This window comes from Prionailurus bengalensis, chromosome C1 (genome assembly GCF_016509475.1).
Source record: "Prionailurus bengalensis isolate Pbe53 chromosome C1, Fcat_Pben_1.1_paternal_pri, whole genome shotgun sequence".
Taxonomy (NCBI): domain Eukaryota; kingdom Metazoa; phylum Chordata; class Mammalia; order Carnivora; family Felidae; genus Prionailurus; species Prionailurus bengalensis.
The window spans coordinates 116,430,961-116,441,280 of record NC_057345.1 but is presented as its reverse complement, the minus strand read 5'-3'; positions in this window follow the sequence as shown (position 1 = coordinate 116,441,280).

Sequence of the window (10,320 nt, the reverse complement as noted above, 5' to 3'; positions counted from 1 at the left end):
GAGCTGAGATGTACATGAGGGGACAGCTGAGCTCCAACTGGGTCTTCCTTGCTACTGGACTGTGCGTGGAGGGGACAATAAATACAAGCTCATGCACCTCAAGAGAACGTCTGTGTTATTGGAGGAAGGACAGGAGTGTGCCAGGCCCATGGTCCACGGAGGAAGGATCTATCAGCTGTCTCTGTGCGCCTCCGCTCTGTCCCAGGGTGATGGGATATGAGAAGGCGAAGAGTATGGAGGAGAAGACTGTTTCTGTCCGTGCCAAGTTGCTAGAGCCACAGGGCTAGTCATATCCGGGAATTCTGAATGGGAGATGCGATTGAAGTTTGTGAATGGGAGATGCGATTGAAGTTTGTGAGTGAACCGCGCTGAGACTTAGGTAACAACAACGCTTCAAACGATCACAAAAGTCTTAACTTCATGAATTCAGGATGAAGTTTGGTTAAAAGAGCCCACTCTCCAGTGATTGCCTGACATAAGGTAGTTCACCGCACTTATTAGGAGAAATAAAAGCATTTCATGCTTAGAGCCAACTAACTTGAATTTCCCCATTCGGTGGGCTATTTTCTGGGCTTTGTTTCTTTCTTCAGAAAGGGAGATAATAATACCAACCTTGCAAGCTGCTGAAAAGTACTAAGAACCAGGAGCTACTAATAGCGATGAAAAAATGCTGACTACCCACACTTGGCAGTTTCAAGGACATATGTAAGCAACGAAGTGGTATTTTAGCTCTCAACATTTATAATGTATTTGGGGAAATAAATGTTGCCTCACAGTTTATCTCTTCCTGTAGTATTCCTAAATGCTACCCCCATCTTGTAAGTGTCACACACTTACGTAGTCTGATGTTAAAGGAAAACCGTACAATTAGCCCTTGAACAGGGGTGTGAATTGCGTGTGTCCACTTTTACAACGACTTTTTTTTTTGATAAACACGGTACCGTGTGTAAGTCTATTTTCTCTCCCTTATGATTTTCTTAACAGCATTTTCTTTTCTCCAGCTCACCTTATTGTAAGAAAAGAGTGTATGATGCATATAACATACAAGTATGTGTTAATCAACTGTTTATTTTATCAACAAGGCTTCCGATCAACAGGAAGCTATTACCTAAATTTTGGGGGGGAGTCAAAATTTACGCAGGGATTTTTAAGTGGGCAGGAAGTCAGTGCCTCTAACCCCCACATTGTTCAAGGGTTAACTGTATTTCTTCTTTTTTAAAGCTTATTTCTTTATTTTGAGAGAAAGAGAGAGACAGAGAGAGAGAGAGAGAGACAGGGAGAGATTAATCACCAGGAAGGGGCAGAGAAAGGAGAGAGGGAATTCCAATACAGAGCTCAATGCGGGGCTCAATCCCACGATCCATGAGATCTCGACCTGAGCCAAGATGGAGGGATTAGTCACTTAACCGACTGAGCCATCCAGGTGCCCCAGGTCAACTGTATTTCTATCTTTCCATTTATGTTCTTTGTTCTGAACTGTCTCCACACGTCACGTCTGTTGCTTATGTTGCCAGTGTGCCCAACTCCTCAAATCATTATTCATTCCAAAATTTCAGGCCTCAGTCTTCCTTCACCCTTGGCTCTGATTTCCAGCATAAGACCATGGCTTTTGTTCAGTCACCACAGGCTCTCCGAGCCTCAGCCTCCCTGGGGCTAAGCATCATACCCCTGTATTCTGCAAGGCATATTTACCATGCTTGATCAGGCTTGTTGGAAGGTAACTGGTCACGGATGATTTTTCAAAACATCTTCAAGTGCCAAATCCCCTCATTAACACTGCAAAAAAGATTATGTCTCAACACTCACAATGAAAACAAAGTTGTTTGTTACTTTTTAATCTGCTTGTGATTATGTCGTGAAGCTTTCCACATGGATTCCAAACATGCAGACATAAGGGACCAACACCAGTTTTATAACACTAATGGAATGAAGGAAAAGCACATTTGGTCTTGTCATATGTAACTTAGGAGAAAACCACAAGAAAAGCCTATTGTCTTCAGCTTTTCGAGTTCCGTTCTCCTCAATTCCAGTTTGGCAAAGCCATTTATAGATTCTCAGGTTCAGAAATGGCCACCCTCTGATTACTTTAATGTAAGTGGCCTTTCTATCTCTCTTTCTCTCTTTCCTTAGTTATTTTTTTAGGAATGACCTTCAGGATGTGTAGAGCAATTTGTCACCTAATCATGCGTTTATGGCTGAAACTCCAAATCGAAATGATTAGACGTCCTGACTCCAAGTATATACTTTGATTATTACCCTTTCCGGTTTGTTCTGCCGAAGAGCACATTATTTTATTTCTTAATTTATTTTGCTCTACTATTTCAGTTAACATCTTATAAATAAGAAAAGGTATTTAATGGAGATGAAATATGGCTCCTTTGGCACAAGGAAAAGTTCTCATATAAATTAATAGAAAAGATCCAATCAACATTTACAAACAGCATGTTTTGGTTGATTCTCTGGGATTATTTTCACTCACAGTTTTAGCAAGTAAATTTTTTTTTTTGCCTCATAACTGATATTAGACTAATTCTTGTCTCAGTACAGAATTAAGAAAGTTAAGACATACTTAAGATGTTTTAAGAGGCAACAGGGCAGGTGAAAAATATCAGTCTTTGGAGTTGGCCAAAAATGCATTTAAGTTTGTATTTCACTATTTTATAGTTGAGTATTTTTTTTTCTGGGACCTCTTTGAGTCCAGTTTCTTGTTGCTCAAATGGAGCTAATAATGACTACTCTTTTTCTTTTTTTAATGTTCATTTATTTTTGAGAGAGACACAGTGTGAGCAGAGGAGGAGCAGAGAGAGAGGGAGACACAGAATCCGAAGCAGGCTCCAGGCTTCAAGCTGTCAGCACGAAGCCCAACACGGGGATCAAACCCACGGACTGCGGGATCATGACCTGAGCTGAAGTCGGACACTTAACCGGCTGAGCCACCCAGGTGCCCCATGACTACTCTTCAATAGGCATTGTCTGTTAGGTGGCTAGCCTAGGGCATTTATATGGTAGGAAATCATTTCTGATATGCCTTAAAATATATTCTTGAACACACACAAGGTATATATCATATTTTGTCATCACTCTTTTTTTTTTTTTTAATTTTTTTTTTAACGTTTATTTATTTTTGGGACAGAGAGAGACAGAGCATGAACGGGGGAGGGGCAGAGAGAGAGGGAGACACAGAATTGGAAACAGGCTCCAGGCTCCGAGCCATCAGCCCAGAGCCCGACGCGGGGCTCGAACTCACGGACCGCGAGATCGTGACCTGGCTGAAGTCGGACGCTTAACCGACTGTGCCACCCAGGCGCCCCTATCATCACTCTTTTGAAGGAGCTGATTTCATGGGAGACATTCAATGTAGCCGAAATAAACAAGCCATTACACATAAATGTTGATGGTTGAGGCAAGTAAAACTTAGAGAAGCAACGGGCTTGCTCAAGGTCGCACTCTAGAAGGGCAGAGGTGAGGGGAACACTTTGTCCCACAGACTCATATTTTCTCTATCCTGACTTCAGGGATGTTTAATACGGGTTATGTATGTCCAAAAATAGTACAAAATTTAGGGAATAGTCAATCTTGGCCATAACTAGACATGTGATTAATTGTGTGGACTAGAGCTTTGCACTGGATAAAATTATCTTTCCAAGATAAAATGTTGACAAACAATTCAGAAAACTAAACTATTTGATCTTTGAGGTTGCTTTTAAGTTGGTCACCCTTGATCAAAATATTCTGGGCATCTGCCCTCTGGGTCGGCTGGGGGCGGAAACCCTATCTACTGTTGACTGTCCAATCATGCCCTTTTCTTAGAAATTTCTTTGACCCCACATATTCTTGGAGGCCTGCTACATTTGAACCACATAAAGCCAACCTTCTGGTCATGACTGATTACCCCAGGATGGAAACCTGACAGAGAGTGGAGCTAACCCACAGCATGCACTGAGCCTGCAGATAATCTCGCTTGAGAAATTGAATTGGACCTATTCACTGGCTTGCAATATCATATGGAAATAAATGGATACAGTTGACGGAAACATAAATGAAAGCTGCCGATATTGGTAGGTTAGGGGAGGTGGTTTATAGACTTAGCAAGAGTGGTGCCGAAGCACTGATATCAGAGCGGTTGTGCCAAGAGAAGCAGAAGGCAGCAGGAATCCTGTACCTTCAGAGAGAGAAGAGAGGTCAGAAAGGTTCCAGTTCCCATTAGACACAGCGGAAATTCCCGCTGTCTGTTTCCTTGACATTCCAGTAAATCCTTCCAATAGATCCTTATTTGGGGGTTAATATGAATCGGTTTTAGTCTTTGCAAACTAAAGTTCGCAATCCTAAGATAATCATTTGATTGTCAATTGAACAGAAGACTGTCTTTAAATTCAGTGAGGCTACGTAATTCTAGAGGTTTCTTCAATTTTTGTCACAGTGCCTTGAACTGAGTAGTTTCCCCATAAATACTGTAAGGAAATGTGTTCTGAAATGATATGGGCTAAACTTTCATGTGGCAGCCAGCCTTCCAAGTCAATTTCTTTGCAACATACAACAGAGGGTACTTTCATCAGTTGGTTATTATATAAGAATCATCGGTGAGAATCATAGAATCATTACCACAATTGGAAAAGAAAGGACAGTGAGAAGAGTATGAGGTTTAGTTTTTGCTTTTGTTTTTACTGGCTTCAAAGACATTGGATTTTTTGTTCAGTAAAGAATAGAGCAATTCGAACATAAAAGCCTGGGAAAAGCTTGTTTATTAGCAAAAGTTAAAAAAAAAAGATTTTTTTTTTTTGAAAAATGTCTAGTAGATACTAGAACATCTGGTTAAAATGTGAAATCTTCAGTGACACATCTGGTTGTTTGCTCCATAAGATGTCAAACATGAGGATAATTGAAAATATGGAGCTAAATTACTTAAATGTTAAGCTTTCATCCAGATGTTTGATGCTATACTAGACCAAAAAAATCTTTATGTGTCAAACATTAAAGTAATCAGGAATATCTAAATGCCACTATAAATAAAATAACATTTCTAATATGGTTCACTGGAGAGAAAGTATTAACCAATGATTAGAGACTATATAAGAAATTTGCTTGTTAGTTAAAAGCTTTTTTTTTCCATTTGATCAGTAGTAACTAGTAAAAACATGGGAATATTAGAATCAATATCCCCAGAGGAAATGAAGCCAGACTGCCCAACAAATAAACAAGCGTATTTCATCGCCAAACTGATTTGTTGTTGTTGTTGTTGTTGTCTTTACAGGCAGATGCATCAAGGAGCTGGAGTTTTTAGCTATTTATTAAAATAACAAAGGAGTTGATTTTTGGAAAGGCTTTGGAGACATGGGATACAATTTTGCATTTCAATCCTTTGGCAATGTTTATTAGTGAGGAATAAAGTCCAAGTAGATGTAACTTGCAGCTATAATTCAGCTGCAAGAAGTACCCAGTGATATAGCCAGGGTTGGCTCACAAATTATACTCTAAGGGAGGACAGGAAGAGTGAGGCCCAGAGAGTCAAGGATAGAGGAAGACATTTGGCTGACCCTGCAGGTTGAGACCGATGAGGTGTTAAATCCAGGCAGGAGAGCAAGTGCAGAGAAGGGAGAGCAGTATATCTTGGATGATGCAGGCCGGAATCAAAGTGTAAAGTCCAATGAGCCAGAGGACATTAAATGTGCCACCAAGTCGTGCTAGTGGCTAGAACTGAATACTCTTCAAGGGCAAAGACCCTCTGTTTCCTGTTTTTGTTTGTTTGTTTGTTTGTTTGTTTCCCCCCCCCGGTTTTATTTCTTCAGGCTGAATTGAAATACCTCCCAACAAAAACAGTCCCATCAAAAATGTTGCTAACACATTTTTATATATCCATGTGAGTGTCTATTCATAGTGAAGAATGAGCAGTTTGAGCCCCATTTACCTAAGAGGAAAGTTGGGCTCAGAGAAGTCCAGTCACACATCTAAGAAAAGTGCTCAGTTATGGAGCAGCCCAATATGGACGCAAATCCAGATCTGGTGAGCTCCAAAGAGCACTTTTGTTGTTGTTGTTGTTGTTGTTGTTTTAAATATCATGCTGCCTCTTAAAGCATCAGTTACCTTTTTCTGCACAGAGCTGAGAATCGCGACATTGAACCATTTTATGGATTAATGGTCGATACATAGATTAAAGATGTGCATTGCAAGTTGACTTGAGAAATTTAATTACTGGGAAGACTGAACACGTTGTGCAGACCACTGTATGCATGAAAAATGGGAAGTGTAAAAATAATAACAAAATGGTAGATTTTTATGGTCAGAGAGCTGGAGATGCGAGTTTCAGTTTTACTACTCACATTTTAAACAGATGAACATTTATTTACAAAATGAAGGTACTAATATTACTTTTTCCCTAGCTGGTCATCCTTTGAAAATAAAGGTAATTAAAAAAATTTTTTAAGGTTTATTTATTTTGAGAAAGAGAGCATGAGTGGAGGAGAAGCAGAGAGAGAGAGGGAGACACAGAATCTGAAGCAGGCTCCAGGCTCTGAGCAGTCAGCACTGAGCCCGACGTGGGGCTCGAACTCACGAACTGCGAGATCAGGACCTGAGCTGAAGTGGGACACTTTACTGACTGAGCCACCTAGGGGCCCCTAAAGTAAAGGTATTTTTAATGTGTACTTTAATAAATCTGACTCAGTGTTTGCCTCATAGAACTCAATAAATATGGGATGAATGCCTCTGTGAGGAAATTAATTTTATATCTCTATTTCTATAGATAGATGTACCTGTTGACCAGTATTTTTCTCAAAGGCAAGGTCAGGGCTGTGTGTGGTGTGCATTGGAGTCCATATATGTCATGTCGTTTAGAAAACTGCTCTAGGCTTCGGTCGAGAGCTAAACATCTTGCCAGACAAGGCATGGTTTTGCCCATTCTAGATTCTTCTTCCTAGTTTATAAGGCTTTCAGGCAGGGGCCTTTGATGCTTAGAGCCAGTGCCTGTGGCTAGATCAATAGCACCAACAGATTGGAAATTACATCTCCCTGGTTCAGACCCAAGATAGCACAACTCAGGTGACTTGTGGAGAAGTCCAGAAGCCCTAAAGAGCAATGTTAGAATATTTTAACCTTCAGCATTCAGTGGCATCTCCCTATGTTCTGTTTTCCTGCTTGTTGGTTTCCACTAACAACTGAAGTGTGTTTGGGAGGATGGGGTGAGGAGAGAATTGTTTTTATGGTGAACCTTGGATCAAGATTTGGCTTGTGCCAATTTATTTATCTATCTATTTTTAAATTATTATTTTTAAATGTTTATTTTTGAGTGAAACAGAGAGAAAGAGAAAACAGTGTGTGGGGGAGGGGCAGTGAGAGAGGGAGACAGAAGATCTGAAGCGGGCTTTACGCTGACAGAAGTGAGCCCGATGTGGGGCTCGAACTCACCAACTGTGAGATCATGACCTGAGCCAAAGTTGGGTGCTCAACCGACCAAGCCACCCTGGTACCCCTGGCTTGTGCCAATTTAAATTTGTTAATCGATTTTTTTTTCTTCTTCTCATGATGCCTCAGTTTTGTGCGGGTAAACCCAGATGTAAAACTCAGCCTTTTCTAGAATGGTGGCAAAATGTCCTCAGGACACGCCAAGAGGAGAGGGTGATATTCACACAGAAGGCAGCCAAGGTTCTTCAAAGTGGTTGATGGAGTCTGTTCTTTCATGTCCTGTAGCCATTTTATTGTCATTTCATCTGCAACTTCAGAACATGTGCCCGGTCTGTTCTCTCCTTTTTTTGTGGTCCCCACTGTCCTTCTTTTCTCGTTTTCTTCTCGTCTTCTCACGTACTACTACTTTTCCATCCTTGGCATTTTCTTGGCTGTTATTCGGAGGGTTTTCACTTCTACTGCAAGGTGACTGCCAATGACTTCTTAAAGAAAGACCTTCCACAGTAGATTTTTGGGTGAAGTTATTACTTTGTTACTTTATCTCTGCCTCAGTGTAAATCATCCCACGCTGGTCTACACCCAGAGACTTTTCAAATATTTAATACATCCAACTGGTGACGTCCAGGTTTTCTCTTTTAAAGTGAAGGGGTTTAATATATATGGCCGCCATTTGAATGGTTAATGATACCTAGACCAAGTGGTTTCAGCAAAGAACAAAGGTGCAGTGATTTGTGTAATTCCATTCTAATTCTATTCTTCCAGTCCTAAAGCTTAAACATTCTCATCAAAGAAGGTATCTATGGGTAAGAATCCGGCTTCCTTTTCACTCTTTTGAAGAGTACTTCTCTCTCGTTTCTGGTACTTATTCTAATCTTTCTTGCAGCAAGAGCCAAAGATTTGGAGGATTGAAACACACAACAGAATTTGAACAGAGATAGATTGGGTCTGTTAGTTGACCAGGAGACTGACCCAAGACTTGAAAGAACGTACAAAGAATACTTGCAAAACTTGTATTGTCTTTATACAGCTGAAAAGAGGAATCTACCGTCTGAGAGAAGGAGGTGTTTGGTCTAGGGAGGAAAGAGGAGAGAAAGACAGCCTTGTGAATCTGTTTCCTGGCGGCTCAGTGGTTATCAATAACATGCCTGCCGTCAAAAATGGATTTCCCCTTCTAAGAGATTTCCTTCACTTGATTTCTGATCACAACTGCTTCTGGAAGACAGGGATGTGTCTGTAAGGACACCTGCTTAACTTTGCGGGTGCAAGAGAGAATTCGTTTACATTGTAATTATTCTCCTTGAAATGACATTTCAAACACTTGCATTTATTTATAGAAACAAGGCTTTGTTTGGGCTACTTTCACTGAACAGGAATGCTTGGTGAAATTTCTCTTTCCCCACCCTTGTTCCCTTCTCTCTTAATATAATTTGCCTTTCCTTTTTATATTTATTTTTTAATGCTTATTTATTTTTTAGAGACAGAGAGAGACAGAGAATGAGTGGGGTAGGGTCAGAGAGAGAGGGAGACAGAATCCGAAGCAGGCTCCAGGCTCTGAGCTGTCAGCACAGAGACCATCTCAGGGCTCGAACCCACAAACTGTGAGATCATGACCTGAACTGAAGTCTGACGTTTAACTGACTGAGCCACCCAGGTGCCCCCAATTTGCCCTTCTTTAGAACTTGACCTGGATCTCCCTTTAAAGTGGCTCTACAGTGGGGTGCTTGGGTGGTTGAATCGGTTAAGTCTCTGACTCTTGATTTCAGCTCTGGTCGTGATCTCGAAGTTGGTGAGTTTGAGCCCTGTGTTGTTGGGCTCTGAACTGGCAGTATGGAGCCTGCTTGGGATTCTCTCTCTCCCTTCCTCCCTGCTTCTGCCCCCCTTGTACATGTGTGCATTCTCTCCCCCGCCCTTCAGTAAATAAATAAACTTTAAAATGGCTCAACCTGGGGCGCCTGGGTGGCTCAGTCGGTTGAGCGTCCGACTTCAGCTCAGGTCACGATCTCACGTTCCATGAATTCGAGCCCCGCGTCGGGCTCTGGGCTGATGGCTCAGAGCCTGGAGCCTGCTTCCGGTTCTGTGCCTCCCTCTCTCTCTGCCCCTCTCCCGTTCATGCTCTGTCTCTCTCTGTCTCAAAATAAATAAACGTTAAAAAAAATTAAAATGGCTCAACCTAAAACATATTTAATTTTGCTTTTCTCCTCTATGGACTCCCATAGGTGAAGTTAAAATCTTTTTCCTGATAAGTGACTCCCATCTGCTCACTAGCAGGGATTCGGCCCTAGAATGAGCCTGCCATCATCTGCTTTCTTTGCCGTTCTTTTCTGGACTTGTCTTTCACCTGTCTGGTAGGGAATCGGCATTAGCACATCTGGTAGGTCACGTGGGAGGCATCACAGGGGGTTCCAGCAACAAGGCAGGATGCAGAGTTCCGCATGGAACCAGAAACTGAGCTGTCCGGGCCAGAGAGAGAGGCATCTGGTGATTGTCAATGTTGTCAAAAGTTGTCAAAATTGAGAGGCGAGAACCACATCCTCCATCTTAACCTTTGAGATGAGTATTTCCTGAACTGGAATTTGAGGAAGGAAAACAGGTGGAGAATATTTCTGAGCAACATTTCCTGGCTCAAGGGCAGTGGTCTCCAACTGTTTTTCGATCCCCTTCTTTTCACTTGGAAAACTCCTAGTTAATCTTCAAGTTTCTGCCCTATAATCCAGTCTAGCCTGGTCCAAGAATTGACTTGATTACCCCATTTAAGTTGCTCCAGTGGAGAGTCAGATGATGTGGGTCTGGCAATGGGCACTTCATAGTTCACAAATGCCCCCACTGATCCTTTTAATCATGACCTGGATTATGTAGGTGTGCGCATTCTTCCCTTGACCCCGTCTTGCCTATTTATCCCTGTGCCCTCAGTGCCACCATAGC